Genomic DNA, 21,667 nt, shown 5'->3' with positions numbered 1-21,667 from the left:
CTCTTCATGCAGTCGTGACAAAACAGACACGGTCCTGCCCTCAGGGGGCTTATACTCTAGGAAGGTAGAGGACATTCAAGAAAGGGAAAGAAATAAATATGTGCCTACAGGTAATGCTAAATGCCACCGAGCAAAACAACCGCACACTATGGAAGAGAATCAACACGCAGCTGGTGGTCAAGGCAGGTTTCTCTCTGAGACATTTAAGCGAGGGCCACAAGGATGACATAAAATGGAGGTGGGACCCAGGTCACGCCCACGGGGACAGAGTGCCAAGGAAACCAACAGATGATGAGGAAAAGAGCTCCAGTTGACCTCTCATCTGGTAGGACAGATTCAGGAGCTATTCTCCACATTTTTTAAGCTTATTCACTTCTTCGTTAGCACCAGCCTGTAAGGTGGCACCTAGAAATCCAGTGTCTGAATGTCTCCTGCCCTTGACAGAACCATGTTAAGTGCATAGTGGTACAAGTCTGCTATTTTCTTTTTTTAAAATAGGACTTTCTAAATTGAAAGAATTTGTGAACGATGCTATAATTAGGATCTAAAATACTTCTTATATCAAAAGTCAGGAAGCAGAGATACTTGTGAAATCAACTCTCTACATTTTCATTTGGGAAAGCCTCAAATTCTTTTATAGAAAATTGGAAATTGAGTATGTCCCAAGATCTTTCTTATACAGTCGTAACATTCCCATCTGGTAGACTCTGAGCAATTACCAACAAAGATCAATAAAGCCAAGTTGTACGTTGGTGACTATGGTTACAAATATTCTTTCCATTCTTTTCTCCCTATTATCCATCTCTATGACCATTTACTCAGCAAACATTTACTAGACACCTACTGTGTGCCAGGGACCATGCTTCACCCTGGCTGGGAATATAGCAATGAACAGAACAGACTAAGTCCCTCTTCTAGTGAAGCGTACCTTTTGCTGGAAGGAGACAGTCAATAAATAAACAAATTAACGTGCAATGAGTCTGTTAGCCATTGATGACAAAAAGAGAAAGAAAGCAGAGAAAGGAGATAGAGAGGGACTCATGGGGGTCAGAGTTCCTACTTTGTACAGAAATCAGAGAAGATGGTATTTGAGCAGAGACTGGAAAGATTCGAGGGGAAGAGCATTCCAGGCAGAGGAAACAGAATATGCAAAGGCTCTGGGTGGTGGGGTGTTTGATGTGCTCTAGAAACAGGAAGCTGGTGCGGCTGGAGTGGAGTGAGAGGTGTCTTAGTTTTCATACTTCCTGAGACAAGGATTTGGGTACAAGGGGTTTCTGGAGGTGATCTTAGGAAGCACTAAGAGAGAGTGGGGAAGAGAGAGAGGGAAAGAAGGAAAGCTAACAATGGGACATTAATGAGTGGGTGTCTCAGTGTGGGCCACTGAGGCTCAGTCCTGCAGGGGACCTCTGAGAATACATGGGACATGCCTCAGAACTGGCCCAGTGACCAGTCAGGAAGCTGGGTATTTTCCCACTCCTGCCTCACTGCTGAAGATGGCTTCTGGAAGCTGCCCCTGAGGCCATAGAAGACCTCCAGGCAGATGCACAAAGAACACTGGAGCACAGGGTAGTGGTAGCAGGTGGCCTCTGGGGCAAGCCAGGGGGTGTGGGCAGGGCACTGACCCCATCTGTTGGAGGAGGCAACAGGAAGAGATGAGATCCAGAGGTGGCGCCGCCCAGATCAGGCAGGCCTGCTAGGCCTTGATAAGAACTGCAGACTTTATCTTCAGCACTGTGGCAAGCATTTGGAGACTTTAAGCAACATGATCTGATTTCCACTTTTAAATAAAAATATTATGGGGGCTGGGGGGGAGGGATAGACTGGGAGGTTGAGGTTGATATGTACACACACTGCTATATTTAAAGCAGATAACCAACAAGGACCTACTGTACAGCACAAGGAACTCTGCTCAATACTCTGTAATGACCTAAATGGGATAAGAATTTGAAAAAAAATAGACACATTTCTATGTATAACTGAATCACTTTGCTGTACACCTGAAACTAACACAACATTGTCAATCAACTGTACTCCAATATAAAATTTTAAAAAAATGTTTTTAAAGATGTGGTATATACACACAATGGACTATTACTCAGCCATTAAAAAAGAATGAGGAGAACCGACTCCCTCTTGTGAGAGCACCGGAATCACAAATAACTGCTGAACAATCATCAAAAGGAAGACACTGGAACTCACCAAAAAATAAACCCCACACCCAAAGACAAAGGAGAAGCCACAATGAGATGGTAGGAGGGGCGCAATCACAATAAAAGCAAATCCCATAACTGCTGGGTGGGTGACTCACAAACTGGAGAACACTTATACCACAGAAGTCCACCCACTGGAGTGAAGGTTCTGAGCCCCATGTCAGGCTTCCCAACCTGGGGGTCCAGCAATGGGAGGAGGAATTCCTAGAGAATCAGACTTTGAAGGCTAGCGGGATTTGATTGCAGGATGTTGACAGGACTGGGGTAAACAGAGACTCCACTCTTGGAGGGCACACACAAAGTAGTGTGCGCATTGGGACCCAGGGAAAGGAGCAGTGACTCCAGGGGAGACTGAACCAGACCTACCTGCTAGTGTTGGAGGGTCTCCTGCAGAGGCAGGAGGTGGCTGTGTCTTACCATGAGGACAAGGACACTGGCAGGAGAAGTTCTGGGAAGTGCTCCTTGGCGTGAGCCCTCCCAGAGTCTGCCATGAGCCCCACCAAAGAGCCCAGGTAGGCTCCAGTGTTGGGTCACCTCAGGCCAACAACCAATAGGGAGGGAACCCAGCCCCACCCATCAGCAGACAAGCAGATTAAAGTTTTACTGAGCTCTGCCCACCAGAGCAACAGCCAGCTCCACCCACCACCAGTCCCTCCCATCAGGAAACTTGCACAAGCCTCTGAGATAGCCTCATCCACCAGAGGGCAGACAGCAGAAGCAAGAAGAACGACAATCCTGCAGCCTGTGGAACAAAAACCACATTCACAGAAACACAGACAAGATGAAAAGGAAGAGGGCTATACACCAGATGAAGGAACAAGATAAAACCCCAGAAAAACAACTAAATGAAGTGGACATAGGCAACCTTCCAGAAAAAGAATTCAGAATAATGACAGTGAAGATGATCCAGGACCTCGGAAAAAGAATGGAAGCAAAGATCGAGAAGATGCAAGAAATGTTTAACAATCACCTAGAAGAATTAAAGAACAAGCAAACAGAGACAAACAATACAATAACTGAAATGAAAACTACACTAGAAGGAATCAATAGCAGAATAACTGAGGCAGAAGAACGGATAAGTGACCTGGAAGACAGAATGGTGGAATTCACTGCTGCAGAACAGGATAAAGGAAAAAGAATGAAAAGAAATGAAGACAGCCTAAGAGACCTCTGGGACAACATTAAACGCAACAACATTCGCATTATAGGGGTTGAGAAGGAGAAGAGAGAGAGAAAGGACCCAAGAAAATATTTGAAGAGATTATAGCCGAAAACTTCCCTAACATGGAAAAGGAAAGAGCCACCCAAGTCCAGGAAACGCAGAGGGTCCCAGGCAGGATAAACCCAAGGAGAAACATGCCAAGACACACAGTAATCAAATTGGCAAAAATTAAAGACAAAGAAAAATTATTGAAAGCTGCAAGGGAAAAACGACAAATAACATAGAAGGGAACTCCCATAAGGTTAACAGCTGATTTCACAGCAGAAACTCTATAAGCCAGAAGGCAGTGACATGACATATTTAAAGTGATGAAGGGAAGAACCTACAACAAAGATTACTCTACCTGGCAAGGGTCTCATTCAGATTCAATGGAGAAATCAAAGGCTTTACAGACAAGCAAAAGCTAAGAGAATTCAGCACCACCAAACCAGTTCTACAACAAATGCCAAAGGAACTTCTTTAAGTGAGAAACTTAAGACAAGAAAAGGACCTACAAAAACAAACACAAAACAATTAAGAAAATGGTAATAAGAACAAACATATCAATAATTAGCTTAAACGTGAATGGATTAAATGCTCCAACCAAAAGACACAGGCTTGATGAAAGGATACAAAAACAAGATCCATATATATGCTGTCTACAAGAGACCCACTTCAGACCTAGGTACACATACAGACTGAAAGTGAGGGGATGGAAAAAGATATTCCATGCAAATGGAAATCAAAAGAAAGCTGGAGTAGCAATACTCCGATCAGATAAAACATACTTTAAAATAAAAAATGTTACAAGAGACAAGGAAGGACACTACATAATGATCAAGGGATCAATCCAAGAAGAAGATATAACAATTATAAATATATATGCATCCAACATAGGAGCACCTCAATACATAAGGCAACTGCTAACAGCTATAAAAGAGGAAATCGACAGTAACACAATAGTGGGGGACTTTAACACCTCACTTACACCAATGGACAGATCATCCAAAACGAAAATAAATAAGGAAACACAAGCTTTAAATGACACAATAGACCAGATAGATTTAACTGATATTTATAGGACATTCCATCCAAAAACAGCAGATTTCACTTTTTTCTCAAGTGTGCACTGAACATTCTCCAGGAGAGATCACATCTTGGGTCACAAATCAAGCCTCAGTAAATTTAAGAAAACTGAAATCATGTCAAGAATCTTTTCTGACCACAACACTATGAGATTAGAAATGAATTACAGGGAAAAAAACATAAAAAACACAAAAACATGGAGGCTAAACAATACGTTACTAAATAACCAAGAGATCACTGAAGAAATCAAAGAGGAAATAAAAAAATACCTAGGGACAAATGACAATGAAAACACGCCGATCCAAAACCTATGGGATGCAGCAAAAGCAGTTCTAAGAGGGAAGTTTATAGCAATACAATCCTACCTCAAGAAACAACAAACATCTCAAATAAACATCCTAACCTTACACCTAAAGGAACTAGAGAAAGAAGGACAAACAAAACCCAAAGTTGGTAGAATGAAAGAAATCATAAAGATCAGAGCAGAAATAAATGAAATAGAAACCAAGAAAACAATAGCAAAGATCAATAAAACTAAACGCTAGTTCTTTGAGAAGATAAACAAAACTGATAAACCATTAGCCAGACTCATCAAGAAAAAGAGGGAGAGGACTCAAATCAATAAAATTAGAAATGAAAAAGGAGAAGTTACAACAGACACCACAGAAATACAAAGCATCCTAACAGACTACGACAAGCAACTCTATGCCAATAAAATGGACAACCTGGAAGAAGTGGACAAATTCTTAGAAAGGTAGAACCTTCCAAGACTGAACCAGGAAGAAATAGAAAATATGAACAGACCTAGCACAAGTAATGAAATTGAAACTATGATTAAAAACCTTCCAACAAACAAAAGTCCAGGACTAGAAGGCTTCACAGGTGAATTCTATCAAACATTTAGAGAAGAGCTAACACCCATCCTTCTCAAACTTTTCCAAAAAATTGCAGAGGAAGGAACACTCCCAGACTCATTCTATGAGGCCACCATCACCCTGATACCAAAACCAGACAAAGATACTCCAAAAAAAGAAAATGACAGACCAATATCACTGATGAATATAGATTAAAAAATCCTCAACAAAATACTAGCAAACAGAATCCAACAACACGTTAAAAGGATCACACACCATGATCAAGTGGGATTTATCTCAGGCATGCAAGGATTCTTCAATATATGCAAATCAATCAATGTGATACACCATATTAACATAGTGAAGAATAAAAACCGTATGATCATCTCAATAGATGCAGAAGAAGCTTTTGACAAAATTCAACACCCGTTTATGATAAAAACTCTCCAGAAAGTGGGCATAGAGGGAAACTACCTCAACATAATAAAGGCCATATATGACAAACCCACAGCAAACATCATTCTTAATGGTGAAAAACTGAAAGCATTTCCTCTAAGATCAGGAACAAGACAAGGATGTCCACTCTCACCCCATTATTCAACATACTTTTGGAAGTCCTAGCCATGGCAATGAGAGAAGAAAAAGAAATAAAAGGAATACAAATTGGAAAAGAAGAAGTAAAATTGTCACTGTTTGCAGATGACATGCTACTATACATAGAGAATCCTAAAGATGCCACCAGAAAACTACTAGAGCTAATCAATGAATTTGGTTAAGTTGCAGGATACAAAGTTAATGCACAGAAGTCTCTTGCATTCCTATACACCAATGATGAAAAATCTGAAAGAGAAATTAAGGAAACACTCCCATTTACCATTGCAACAAAAAGAATAAAACACCTAGGAATAAACCTACCTAGGGAGACAAAAGACCTGTATGCAGAAAACTATAAGACACTGATGAAAGAAATTAAAGATGATACCAACAGATGGAGAGATATACCATGTTCCTGGATTGGAAGAATCAATATTGTGAAAATGACTATACTACCCAAAGCAATCTACAGATTCAATGCAATCCCTATCAAATTACCAATGGCATTTTTTACAGAACTAGAACAAAAAATCTTAAAATTTGTATGGAGACGCAAAAGCCCCAAATAGCCAAAGTGGTCTTGAGGGAAAAAAACAGAGCTGGAGGAATCAGACTCCCTGACTTCAGAGTATACTACTAAGCTACAGTAATCAAGACAATATGGTACTGGCACAAAAACAGAAATATAGGTCAATGGAACAGGATACAAAGCCCAGAGATAAACCGACACACCTATGGTCAACTAATCTATGACAAAGGAGGCAAGGATACACAATGGAGAAAAGACAGTCTCTTCAATAAGTGGTACTGGGACAACAGGACAGCTACATGTAGAAGAATGAAATTAGAACACTCCCTAACACCATACACAAAAATAAACTCAAAATGGATTAGAGACCTAAATGTAAGACCGGACACTATAAAGGTCTTAGAGGAAAACATAGGAAGAACACTCTTCGACATAAATCACAGCAAGATCTTTTTTGATCCACCTCCTAGAATAATGGAAATAAAAACAAAAATAAGCAAATGGGACCTAATGAAACTTAAAAGCTTTTACAAAGCAAAGGAAACTACAAACAAGATGAAAAGACAACCCTCAGAATGGGAGAAAATATTTTCAAATGAAGCAACTGACAAAGGATTAATCTCCAAAATATACAAGCATCTCATGCAGCTCAATATTAAAAAAACAATCAACCCAATCCAAAGACGGGCAGAAGACCTAAATAGACATTTCTCCAAAGAAGACATACAGATGGCCAAGAAGCACATGAAAAGCTGCTCAGCATCACTAATTATTAGAGAAATGCAAATCAAAACTACAATGAGGTATCACCTCACACCAGTTAGAATGGGCATCATCAGAAAATCTACAAACAACAAATGCTGGAGAGGGTGTGGAGAAAAGGGAACCCTCTTGCACTGTTGGTGGGAATGTAAATTGGTACAGCCACTATGGAGAACAGTATGGAGGTTCCTTAAACAACTAAAAATAGAACTACCATATGATCCAGCAATCCCACTACTGGGCATAGACCCAGAGAAAACCATAATTCAAAAAGACACATGCAGGCTTCCCTGATGGCGCAGTGGTTGAGAGTCCGCCTGCCGATGCAGGGGACACGGGTTCGTGCCCCAGTCCGGGAAGATCCCACATGCCGCGGGGCAGCTGGGCCCGTGAGCCATGGCCGCTGAGCCTGCGCGTCCGGAGCCTGTGCTCCGCAACGGGAGAGGCCACAACAGTGAGAGGCCCGCGTACCGCAAAAACAACAACAACAACAACAAAAACCTGTACCTGAGAGGGAGGAAGGGAAGTCAAAGGTGAACATCAGCTTGGGAGAAATGGTTGGGGGGCCACCCAGCAAGAGGGCGAGAGCTGCAGGAACCCGAGGAGAGGGAAAGGCAGGCGGACGCAGGGAAGGGTGCCCTTAAGAGACCCTGGGGCGGCAGCCTGGGAACCGAGTGCAGCTGTTACTTCGGCGGCGGCGCAGCCCTTTGGGTTCCAAGGAGCCCGAGCATCCCCTTTGGGAGCAGAACCTGCTCCCACCCGGGAATGGGGGAGCGGGAAGCAGGAAGGAAGGGGAGGTGCAGGGGCGGGTAAGGTTGGACCTGAGCGCAGGCAGAGACATACCGGAGGGGGAAAGCTGCCCCTGCTGGAAATAACAAGTGCATGCCCTGTGCTTGGCAGGCTAGCTTTTTACCTCCCGCAGACACTGAAAGCTCCCGCTTCTCAGTCTCAGTTTGAAATAAACACCCTTGCCCACCTAGACGAAGGGACTGAGGACGGCGCCTCCCACCCATCCGAGCTGCCCGTGCCTGGGCCTTACCTGGCACACCTGGCCGCACTTGGATGCTTCTCGCCGGCAGTGCAGGCTGCCTCTGGGACTTTCTACTGCTCTGCAGGAAAATCTCAGGGCTGGGGCCTGAGGCCAAGAAGTGCGACGTGGGGTGCGGGTGTGTGGGCTGTAATTACGGAACTCGAGGGGGCGGCCGGCCCGAGGCGCAGAAACAGCCACAGAATCAGCCGTGAAGGATCGAACTGGCCCCGCTTCCTCTCTGAACGCTGGCCTCCGTCCTTCGCTCGGCAATAACTTTTCAGACTGCTGGCTATTAGCAGACAGAGCATGCGCAGAGAAGGTCCCGCTCAACTCCAGGCGCAGGTGGGCAGGGCAGGCCGCGGAGGCGGCGCCCCTCGGGGCAATTTCCCACAGCTGGGCAACCTGCGCCTTCCCTCGTTGGCCGGTTCCACTCCATCAGATCTGCTTGGATTTTGTTTTTCTCTCTCTCCTTTTGTCTTCTCCTTTGCGTTTCCTCTCTCTTCCTTTCCTTCGTTCTGGGCCACATCTGAGACTTCTCATGGACGTTACTGAGTCTACAGGGCACTTAATAAGAGGGCAACCCAAGGCCACCCCCAAATGAAGGTTTTTTTTTTTTCTTCAGGCACCTTGGGGAACTTGCTTGCATTTCCACCAAGCCGCCTCGCTGCCAAACTCCACCCAAGCCTGTCAGTTAAAGTGCACGATTTACTTTTTGGCTGTTTAAGTAGCAGAAAGGAACTGCTCATATACACAGTGCGGTTTTAAAGTAATAATGTTGAGGCTACAGGCCACATAGGAATCCCACGTCTTCACTTCAGTTACATCTGAACTGTGGTAGTAACGGTGCCATCTTGCTTCACTCAGTTATCTCCACGTGGGGTAACGCCCTTCCCAGGACTCCCTTATCACCCCTCTCTTGGGTCCTTTTGGTGAGATTCACTGGATCTGGGGGAAGGTGATGGCTGGTTGCTGTTTCTCCTGCCTGCCTCTCCAAGGCTTCAAAACCAAGGCTTGTAGGTTCTGCGAGCTGCCTGGGACCACCGTGCACTTTTGTGTTCCATTCTTACAGATCTGTTCTTTTTAGTTCTCCCTCTGTTTCCTTGTGTCCTTGCTCCCAGGGTTCCCTGGCCCTCCCTTCGCTCAGATTCGGCTTATGTTCGTGACTCTTTAGCCTGCGTTCTGGAGCAACTACACTAGAAAGTTCCCGTAGCTTGCCACAGCTCCAGGCCCGGCCTTGGTAATCCCGGCCTACCCAGATGTTCTGCTTTACCTTGATGGCTACTAATCAGCAGGCTCCAGAGTTCACAAGCCCCAGCTGCGCTCTGCCTTACAAAGAAACATTCTTAAGAAGTTGCATCCATTTGCTTTCCCAGAGACACGGCCCCATTTCTCTCCTCCATCTCAGATTCCACTCAGGACAGAGCCACTGTGGAAGAAGGCTAGGCAGCTGGGATGCCTTTAAATAATAAAGCGCCTTTTAGACCCTCAGAGCTGGACTGGGCCTTAGACATCACCTAGTCCAGTGATTCTCAGAGGAGCTGGGAAGGATGAACAGTTGAAACTTGCCAGTGGCAGGAAACAGTGCACCCAAGCAGCTGTGACATCCGGGCAGCTCCACTAGGAAATGGGCTCCAAGCCTGGCTGACCATGAGGATCACAGAGGAGCTGAGCTGGCCCCTTTCTGCTGGGCACAGGCTTCCTTCTCCCCTGGGTTTCTTTAAAATGTTAATTTCTTGAAACTGTTTGTCCACCTGTTCTTGTGAAATTTTCCATCCACCCTACTACACCTTTGGCGGTTTTCTCCTTCCTCTTCAATGTATTTCCTAAGATCCTCTGCTTTTCCACCCACCAACATGAGTCCCACACAAACACCACAGAAGAGTGTGGACATTCTTATCGCTTTATATTTACCACCTGCCTTCATACCTATTCCTTTTCATTTCTCCTAAAGAAAACATCATCCCGATCAGTTCTACTTTGATCCTGTGCCCAGTTGGCAAACACAGACCCATCTGTAAAAACACACACGTAACAACAGGACGTTTAATCCTGATCTCCCTGAGGCCTCTGTGTTCAAAGGGAATCCCCAAAGGTGGAGAACAGTATAACAGGTGTCATGCCTCTTACATCCTAATGGGTGTTAGACCAGTTGCAGGACACCTTGTGAAGTAGAGAAACCAGTGTAGTCAGAGTTAATCTATTACCCGCCTGTGTCCTATGACAGAGAACCAAGGAGAGACCATTCCTTTGGAGAAATTTCTGATGCTTTGCCCTCCTCTCAAATCATCACGGACTGCTGGGGTTCCTCGGAGAGGCTGGCATGTCTCTGGGGGCATATTGGGAATTAGTACATAATATGAGCCGAAAAAATACAAGGGGAAAAGGCTTGAGGTGATGAGACAGAGAAAGAGAAGTGCCTTAGAAGCAATGTGCATTTGCACAAGTAACAGTAGAGCAGTGATGTTTCCTGTCCTGGCCAGCCAAATGTGTCACGTGCTGGAAGGAAATGACCTGGTGCCATCTTCCCAGGAACCTCGCCCGTGAGCACTGTCTGGGAGGATGAACTGACCCAGCAGAAGAGTGGATCCTTGGAGTTGAGAGCCTGAGTGTTGGAGGTTTAAGCGGCCGTGGGGGGAGCTATTGCCTGATTCATTGGAACAGCACTGGCAAGTTCTAGTGGGGAATGTCAGAGAAACCAGGGAAGAAAACCTCGAGTAAAAAGTCAGCTTTGAAATTCTGCCAGAGCCAGAGACCACCAACATTACATCAGCCAGAAACTGTTCCTTTTTCCTAACCCTCCCCAGGACCAGACATAGCAGCTTGCAAGGAGCCAATGGAGAAAAGAGAAAAGCAGCCATCCTGACCCCTCCTGTACTGCAGGCAGCAGACCTGCGGGAGGAGCAAAGCCTTAGATGGTGTAAATTATCACATGGGACTGGACATATTCACTACAAAAAGAAATCTGTTCTTGTGATTACAAGGACCGGGGAAATCTTCAGACCTGCCCGGGACTTCCCCCAAGGCAAAAGCTAGTCCACAGAGCAAAGGGGCGCAAGAGGAATTGAGTCCCTTTCGTTCAGTGTAATGAGCACACATCCTGGCACCCAGACAAGGATGACAGTTGAACAGATAAGGATGTATCAAACCATTACTTGACCTACAGTAAGAATAATCAGGAAGGATGTGGACCTTGTATATATTTTGACTTGGTCATTCCCACTGTGATGATTCTCATGGATGGAGGTTAGGCTCACACCCCCAGCAGTGATGATGCTTATCTTATTTTCTTCCAGGTACGTGTCTTCCATTAGGTACCCTGCCACCCGATGAAGCGGGATGGGAGGAGATGACTTGATTATGAGTTTTTAATCCAAACCACTAGGCTTTCCATAGAGTCATGAATAACATGCTTTTCTGCTCAGTTATACTTTTTACATAAAAATAGAAATCTTTAATAAAACCAGATCAGCATAAATTAGTATGAGTAGAACATCATTGTTTCAACAGATGAATCATCTATTTCTATAAAGAAACAGGAATATCTAGATATTTTCTTTCTAATCCAGAGACTCACGTGTGAATACGAACCATTTTAGGACCTTGTTAAAATGCAGATTCCCAGGCCCTGTCCTACCCGGGGCAGGACCAGAGAATCTGCATTTTAATAAGCCTTACTAGCGACTCTGAAGCCTATGGCAACTTAAGACATTGTTTTAATTAGTAGCGATCTATTGCCACTTGTTACTTAACCTAACCTTTTTTTCCCCTAGACGTGAGTGGAACTATTAGTTTACCCAGAATCTTTTAATGTAAAGTTTTAACATTTTGGAGGCCGTAGGCTTTAGCAACTTCGCCAAATGTCAAACCTACTAGCATTTCTCTTGTATGGAAAACTAGTAAATTGATTCTAATTACCTGCCTCCTAGTTCACCTCCTGGAATATATATTTGCCCTTTTGGCCACCCTTCTCTTTGGGTGACGGAAACAAACAAAATGGCCAGTCAGACTGTAGATTCGCAGTGGTTTCCCCATCAGAACCACGGCCCCAGTCAATCGCAAACACCTCTGAAGTTTATTCACTAAACACTTTCCAAGCCAAGATCACACACTCAGGATTAGAGACAAGTCAGCTTAAGAGCTTGGGGTTTAAAAATCTAAGCTAGCCCAGTCCATTTAATTGGAATTTAACAAGATTTTCAAATAGATACAGTAATTTCTTCACACATCCAGAGCTAATCAGATAGAAACAGGTGTGACTAGAATAGTAAAAACCAGGAGGGAGGGAATCTAGCCTGCCAAGGATTTAATCCGAGGCTGCGGTCAGTGACCTTTCAGATCCTTTTCCTCTGAGATTCTGCCATTTGTTTTTCTCTATTAAATTTATTCTTCGCTTTGGCTCACTGTTTCAGCCTGCTGAGAACATTTAGGGGCTTGGTTTTATCTTCTAGCATCTTCGTGATTCCCCCAATTTTGATTCCCCCTCCAGTTTGATTCACGTACCTGTGAAGAGGTTCTTTTAAGCTGGTGAGACAAGCCTGCACCAGGACAGACCCGTAACTTGGCTGCATCACCATCAGACTTATTTCACGGGTGACGGGTACACTGTCCCAGCTTACAATGGACACCTGTAATTGCACCAAAAAAGAGGGCAGAAAGGGAGCAGATACATTTGTTACACACTGTCAGAGACACGTAGCGGGTGTGAGTTAGGGTCAACATGGGATGCAGCAGTAGGAGGGTGGCAGGGTGGGGCTGAAAGCAGGCTCCTGGCATACTGACCACAATCATGAACAGTAAGAACAGCTGCCTTCAGTGAGCATTGACCCGGCATCCGTAACGAGCTAGCAGTGTGTATGCATCATCTCATTTAATGCCCACAAGCCTTTATAGGAAAGCACTGGTGCTGCCAGCATGGGTTCTGGGGCTGAATGGCTTAAGTTTGAACCCTGACGCTAGCACTTAACCAGTGGTGGCCTTGGGAGAGTTACTTATCTGTTTGAAGATTCTCATTTGAAAATAATGACAGTAATAGCACTAGTCATGGGCTTGTGGAATTAGGTAGGGAACTCTAGCTGCTATTAGAACAGATAAGCCCTCAGATCTTAGTGGCTTAACATAATAAAGGTTTCCTTCACAATTGTAATAGTCCAAGTGCGCGTTTGATGGGCAGCCTTCCACGTGGAAATGTAGGGACTCATGTTTCTTCTAGTTTGTGACCGTGCTAACTGCTAGGAAGACAGGTATGAGTTGGGGGTGGGCTGGGTGGGAGAAGAGACGGGTTATGGACCAGACCTAGAAGCAACATACATTCTACTGAAATACCCAGAAACCAGTCACGTGGCTACTCCAATTGTAAGGCAGGCAAGACATAGGTCTGTGTGTCCAGGAGGAAAAAATAAAAGAATTTGGCCTCTTCCATAGTTGAGAGACTTAAACGTAAATTCCTCGGTTTGGTAGCTGGTACATAGTAAGTGCTTAGTAAATGGTAGTGATTATTAGCATTGCTATTGCACTAGCTCTGGCTACATTCCCTTCCGTGTTTACTTGATGCCTCTGGTCCAGCTCTCTTAACCTTTCCCTTCGGAATTCCCTCAGATGTAGCCTGACCTTGGATTTGTGATGCCTTGGGGAGTCTCTCTGTAACTCTTGGGAAGCTTCAAGCATTAAGTCTGACTCTGTTCTGTGGACACCAACCCCGGCATCTTCTCTGAACCCACTGGCCACCGTAAAACCAGTGGGATGTGAGGGTGTAGGTAGGATAGAGTGGTTCAGTGTGTATTAGCAGCTCAGGAGAGAGCTCCAGACAGAGATGGCAGCGTCAACATCGTGTCAGCGGTGATTGAATCTATGTGACTAGTGAGAAATGGCACAAATAATGCGTAATGTGAGAGGAGTGAGGACTGAGGTCAGTCCTGAGAAACACCAGCGTGGAAGACAGTGTTTCCCAAACCGCAGGCATCTGTGTACCCCAGGCTTGTGTCACCCGGACTGTGACTTTTCTTAGACTTTTTCTCACTTTAACTCAACTTCAATTTTTTGAGATTATTTAGAAAGGAAGCATATTTGCACTGTAATAAATGAAAAAGTAGTATCACTTGTCACCAGTAGCAAGTCCTCCTAAAAATAAGTAAGAATGGAGATAAACAAAAACCTGTTTATCTAGCTGGTGACTATAGGCCAGAAAAGGCTATACGTCTGAGAGGGCTTTCCTTGTATTTTTTTAGAAGAGGAAAATTAGCTATCATTAGAGAGGTGTTAAAGACATACTGATTCCAAACTGAGACTCTCTTTGTTTAACTCAGAAGAATTGAAAGAGAATTAAGAGAGAATCTACTTTCTCACTACACAACTCACATTTGAGGTAGGGCTCAAATCCAGAGGGAGCCATTTTACATGGTGTTGAAAGCCCTGGTTGTGACCTTGTACCACCTAAAATTATCCCTCTGCCATCAGTGGTATGAATCCCTCCCTTTGGGAAAACCAGGAGAGGTGGAGTCATGGCATCCAGGGGTGGAAAGGGCCAGGGAGTGGTTAGTTTTCAGAGGCCGCAAAAAGGCCAGGCAAAGTCAGGACTGAAGAGCTCCCTCTGCACTTGGCAACCAGGGCTCACTGGTGTCTTTGGTGGAGTGGATTTAATGGCACAGTGAGGGCCGAGAGGCAGAATGCAGCACTTGAACAGTGAATGGGAGATGACACTGTGGAAACAGCATTGAGGAGCTTGGCTGTAAAGGAGAGAGTTAAGATTCAGGGAGATTTGTTTTGCATTCTTTTGTAAAACATGGGAGACATTAGAACATATTTTTAGACACTGGGGAAGGAGCTGGATGCTGGTAAGTACTGCAGGGGGGTGACAGTAGATGGATCAATGTCCCAGCCTGGGGAAGATGAAGAGGGTTCCGGTCAAGAGCACAGGTGGGAGATCTAACCCAGAAGAGGAAAAGGGTCAACTTTTCTTAGTTTGAGGGTAGAAGGTGAGGGCATATCCAAGCCCAGGAACTCTCTTGGGTAGAAGAGTGGAAAGTGGAAGGATTTCATGTCTGAAGCCTGATTTTCCTTTGACAAGTAAGGGGTGAGGTTATATCTGTGGCCAAGAGAAAAAGTGAGTGCAGGCTTGAACTACTGGCTCTCCAGTTCAAAGAGTATATTAGCGTTCTCCAGAGAACCAGAACCAATAAGATGTATATATACCTATTGAGAGAGAGAAAGAGAGAGAGAGAAGGAGAGAGAGAGACTTTAAGGAATTGACTCACATGATTATAGAGGCTGTCAGGTCCAAAATCTGCAGGGTAGGCTGGCATGCTGAAGACCCAGGGAAGGGTTGATGTTACAGCTCAAGTCCAAAGGTGGTATAAGGCAGAATCCCCACTTCCTTCTGGGGCCTCATTCTCTTTTCTCTTAAAGCCTTCAACTGATTGGATGAGGCCCACCTATATTACAGAGGGTAATTTGCTTCACTCACAGTCTACTGATTTCAATGTTAATATCATCTAAAAAAATACATTCAGAGCAACATCCAGACTGATGTTTGACCAAATATCTCGGTTCTGTGGCCGAGCCAAGTTGACACATAAAATTAACCATTGCAAGTAGTATTAATGATCTCATTTATATCCATAGCAAAAACATGAGGTGATGTAGATAAAGAGAAGACTGTAGAATGTGGAGAGAATCCTCCAGATTCTAGGAGGTTCTTATTGTTAGTAGGTGCTCTGTGGACCCCAGGGTTTCTGATGGAGCCAGAGCTGAAGATGACAACACAGAAGAGTCATGGGGGACAATCCACCCACCCCACCTTCGAGGAGAGGTGCCATCTCGGCATAGAAGGATAGACCCTATGAAAGCAAACTTTCTATATGCAAATTCTGATCTTGAAGTCCCAGTCAGTAACTGCTGAGGACTCCTCTCCTGTCACACTAGCCCCAGGACACAGGTGCTTTCAAGATAACAAAATATAGGAGTTACCTTTTTGTTCTTTCTCCTTCTTCTATTTTCACCATGGATCAAAGGTATATATATTTATTTCATTGAGATCAGTGTGATTATTTATTTTCAAGGCTGCCTTTTCTCAATAGAATTTCTAGTCGAGCTTATCCTTTCCCTCATTCATAAGCCTGAGGTCTTTTCACATCCACTCTGTCCTTGGCAAGAATCCTTGGAGAGTAGCCTTGGAGACATACCTAGTGGTAAGCCACCTGCCCTGGACTGAGTGTGGATCTATTCTGGTCATAGGCTTTGTGATCTGGACAAAGGAATTGAGTATGTGCCTGTCAAATTGTCAGGCGATACTAAATTTGGTGGGCCAGCTGAATTCTAGCAGAAAATCATGCAAAATAAGTCTAGCAATTGGGGGAAAATTGGCTCACAGGGAAGACAATTGGATGAAATTCAGTAGGACTAAATGGGCCTAGAATTCTAACTCTGGGACTGCAACTAGCTATATTATAACCTTGTAGCTCAGAGACCAAGCCTCAGATATGAGTTGTGCCACACCAAAGAGTTTTGGAGCCAAAGGGACCTTTGAGAAGTCATCCATCCCGTCCCCCATTTTATATGCATCAGACAAAAAGGTTTCTCCCAACTTTGAAAGGTTATGGTTCTCCAAGTTCATGTCTTCTGAGCTTCCCTGATCCAGTTTCGGATCCTCTCCATCAGAATCCCTTGCCCCTGCTCCTCCATTTCCACAGGGCCATGCTCAGCACCCTATAGTACTTCCTTCATATGCCTCAGGTTGTTTACCTTCCTGATTCCCAGGCTAGATTATCAGCATCTTGACAATGGGATCATGTCTTGTGTATCTCTGCATTTCCAAGGTCTATCATGGTGCCTGGCACATAATTACTGATCAATAAATTTTGGCTGAATAATAATCAAAAGAAACTGCACATTTGCTCATGTATTATGGTTATCAAATTTTCTCACCTCTGATGCTCTCCTTTATACACAGCCTAATTCAGTGACTCTCTTAATATTGTAAATGTCAAAAATTGAACACAACTCGCCACATTTTTGACTAGCAAAAAATATAGGGAGAAAAACATACGTTGTACCTGGACATTTTACTTCTGATAAGAGAAACTGAAGACTGCATTGGCTTATTTTTAAAGCTACATCACATTAAGCTTGTGGTCAGCTGAAACACCATGATGTTTTCACATGGATTTCTGCCACGCTGCAGCTCTCACATTCTGCACGTGCGCAATTGATCTTGAACCCCAAATGTAGGACTTGACATTTTTTGGTTTTGGCTCAAGGTTGAATCCAATCAAAATCACTTTGAATTTGATGCTATCGGTGACTACATTAGCAATCCTTCCTAGATTTGGGTCACTGGCAAATCCGACATGCAGATCTTTTCTGCCTTTATCCCACTGTGTGACAACAATGTTGAAAGGATTGGGACTAGGACAAGAGCCCCAGTAGTAACCACCCCTTCCACGTTGATCCAGAATCACTCAAACTTATGAGTAATCAACCATAAGCTGATAAATGCACTCCAAAACACTGCCGGACATACCTTATTTCTCCATCTTATCCACAAAAATCTTGAGGTTGACATTTTAAAAAGGTTTTCTAAGGTACACACATGCTTTATCTACAGCTCCTGAAATTTGCCAGCCAAGTAATCCGTTAAAATAAATAAAACACAGCTTGTATGGCACAGCTCCTTAGCATGCATATGCTGGCCCTGGTGCCAATGACACTCTTTTCTAAGTCTCACAATCCCTGCCCCTTTTAAGTAAATCTAATTTAGATTATGGCCTGGCATTGATGTTGAGCTGAGTTTCCATGGTTGGGATCCCATCTGATGGCACATCCAATCTTCCATGATTCCTCAAAAATTACCCACTGTGACTATGAGATCAGAGTACAAGTTCTTTGCACATCCTAGGACAGAGTTATTTAGACTTGAAAACAAACCTTGTGGAGGGTGTCCTTAACACATGTGCGGAACTATCCTTCACTTTTAAGTGACAAGGGTCTTCAGTCAGAGATCGATGATTATTCCTTCTGATTTTCACCTGATGCTGCAGGATGAGGCAATGGAACAGACCTTTGTCACCCTGAACATCTTCAACTATTATACACAACCACCTGGTGAGAAGCTGCTCTTCCTCATCTCAAGAGACTTTACATCTTTTCCCTAGTTGATATGAAGAATGTGTTGGTATTCTTCTGATCTTTTTTTTAACTATAGCTGATTTACAATATCGTGTTAGTTTCAGGCTTCTGATCTTGTAATGCTGAACATATGAAAGCCGTGAATGGTACCCACAGCATCAAGAGGCCAAGCTGATTGGCACAAGATGCCAGGAACTTAGAAGATCTTCTAGGAAAAAAGATGTCAGAGTTTGAGATGGAGGTCACAGGGCAGGCTCACTCCTTCCCTGATAAGACCTCAGGTTGCTCTCATGAGTAGAAGATGCCAGAACCAAGAGGTAACAGGAAACCATCCTGATGGGAGAAGTTTTCCTCTCACTCCTACTCTCCTTGTTCAGATGATAAGCTTTGAAATGAGGTGGGGGATATCCATATTCTTGTTTCCATAATATGTCAAACAATGAGATCAATAAAATATCCTAAGGTTTAGGATAGGCCAGGCTTTGTCTTCTCCACCTGACTCTGGAACTCCAAAAAGCCATAAGCTTTCAAAAAGTGACCCAGTAACAAACTCATTTTATGGAAGAGTATTAAAGTTTATGTTTTTAAAAGGTAGCTTAGAAATAAAGTAGTCAAACTGTCTCCTTTTATAGGTAAGGACACTGAAGTCCAGAGAGGTTCAATGACTTGCCGAAGGTCACAAAGTTACAAAAGATGGAGTTGGCCCTTGAACCCAGAGCTTTGCAGTTCAGGGATCCCTTTAGGGCAACTTGCTGATGCCCTTTTGCACACGAGTTGTAGTTTCTCTGTTACCCTTTATTTCTGCTCTTTTCAATTCGAAAATGTTTTTTCTTCCTAGACAAGAGCTAAAGAGAACAGAGTTTGAATAGTTCTGGCTTCTGCTAATATCATGCGGCATTTTCTGACAGTGGGAATGTGGAAGGTGGTAAATGTAGAGACAGATAAGCCAGTAATGGAAAAACAGCACTGGTAGGGAATGAGTAGGCACAGGTGTAACACAAAGAGACCAGGGAGGTCATGGTTGACCACAGATGGAGGCAGGCAGCAACGGAGTGCTACTGCTGAAAAGCCAAAGTGATACTGGGATGTATTTATAGAAGGATGACATGCAAAGCCCAGGAAGCAATCATTAGGCTACAATCTACATTAGTCAGATCTCTATTGAATACGATACCCATTTTGTCACACTTTGAAATGTGAGAGCCCGATGCAGTGGGGGGATAAAAAGGGACAGGAAATCATTACTTAGAGTAAAAGTGAAGGAATCTGGATTGCTGAAAGCAACCCCTGCTCCCATCCTACCCATTGCCTGATTGCTCAAGCAGGTAGGAGGACAGCGAGGGAAGGGGGAGGAGAGTTATCTCAGCCAGAAATTTCCCTCTAAACCGCTGGTCTCTCAGCATAGAAATTTTAGAGGCTGATTCTGTCTCCTTTCCTTCCAGTCAAGGTTAAGATCCCCTGCCTGAGGTCTCTCTCTGAAAAGAGTTGAAGGCCTAGCATCATCAGCTCTTATTGATGAAAGATGGCTTCTTTACCAGTGCAGAGCCCTTACCGAGTAAGTTACCACTTCCACTTGCTGGTTACAGGAACTTCAAGAGCAAAGTGGTTGAGGAGACTCAGGCTCGTCACTGGAACCCCACGCTGACCACAGCAGCCTCGTGGCCTCCACCTGATTTCTGACTTGTTCTCAGCCTGTATGTGAAAGATTTTCTCTTTCAAAAAGAAGTCTTTAAAAATAGAAGTATAGTTGATTTACAATGTTGTGTTAGTTTCTGGTGTACAGCAAAGTGATTCAGTTATACATATACATTCTTTTTCAGATATTTTCCATTATAGGTTACTAAAAGGTATTGAGTATAGTTCCCTGTGCTATATAGTAGGTCCTTGTTGTTTATCTATTTTATGTACAGTAGTGTGTATTCTCACTCAGTCTTAAGCAAATCTGAAGCTGTGGGCATCTACATCACTACTGCCTTTCCTATGTACATGAACTGCTTTATTTAACAGCTGTTGAGTGTGATGGAATAGACAGGTCAACCTCAGAGCCTCAACTTGACTTCCTGAAGTTAAAAACATAGGATTCTTCTGGTTTCAGACATATCTTATGCAGTAATTCCATATTTTGGAGAAAGGTGGTGATGTCTTTAAAACAATCCTCTGTCATGTCTCCTTTGCCCTTCTATGGAGATTTTAAGCTTCATTTAATCTCTCCTAAAAAAACAAAAAAAGAAAGAAAAAGAAAGGCACACGATGGAGAAAGACCCTTGTAGATATCACATACTAGGTTCTTGCAGGCCAAAGAATACAAGTAGAAAAGTCCTTGTGCTGGCTTTCCCCATCACTTCCCAAAAGAAATTTCCATTAAAAAAAATAAAAATAAAAGGACACTGCTTCCCACCTGCAATGGGAGAATTCAAGAAGCCAAGTCCCCTATGGCTGATGCTGTGGGCCAGATGGTCCTTGCTTCTGCACAGGAACATGGGCCCTGCTTGCTCTTTCTGGTCCCAAGGCTCAGGGGTCCTCTCTCTTTTAGTGAGAGGGGCCAAGGAAGTGGGGAGTGTAACAGAAAGTGGCCTAGTCCTCAAGTACATGTCACCTGACTCACAGAAGACCAAGTGTGCCAACATATAGAGGCCATGAAAGGTTGGGGACATAGGCTTTGTGGTCAGACCTGGGATTAAATATCAATTCCTTCTCCCAGCACAGGGTGAGTCTCAACTGTGTCCAAGGACAAACCCACACACCTTCCAGAAACTGCTGGTCTCCTATGGGATTAAACCACATGTCTGGTGTTTTTCATTTAATGCTTTATCTTGTACATCTTTCTATACCAACCCACCAAGACTGACCTTGATCGCTTTCTTGGCTGTATGGCATTCCACTCTATGGCCATGTTCACTTTTGCCATTTCCCAAGAATTAAAGTCAATGTGTTTCTGATTTTTGCTACAGCAAACAATACTGCAATGAATATCCTTCTACAAATATGTGCACACGAATACAGCTGGAGGAAAATTCCCAGAAAGAGAATTGCTGCAAATGTCTTTACAATTTTGATATTGTCAAATTGTCCTCTATAGCACCTCCACTGATGTTGCCCAAGAAGTCTTCTTTCTGAAGGTGGGACAACGGGCATGAGGGTGAATGAACTAACAATGTCTTTTGTTATTCTTCTACTCTCCAACAAAGCGTTGTTGCTACTATTTTGGGGGTCCTTGGCCATTGACTCTATGGAATATGAGAACCCAGTTGTGCCTTTCCCAGAGGGGACATCTGCCAGAAT

The sequence above is a fragment of the Hyperoodon ampullatus genome (genome assembly GCF_949752795.1).
Source record: "Hyperoodon ampullatus genome assembly, chromosome: 9".
NCBI classification, from domain to species: Eukaryota; Metazoa; Chordata; class Mammalia; order Artiodactyla; family Ziphiidae; genus Hyperoodon; species Hyperoodon ampullatus.
Note: the sequence above shows the minus strand (reverse complement) of the source record.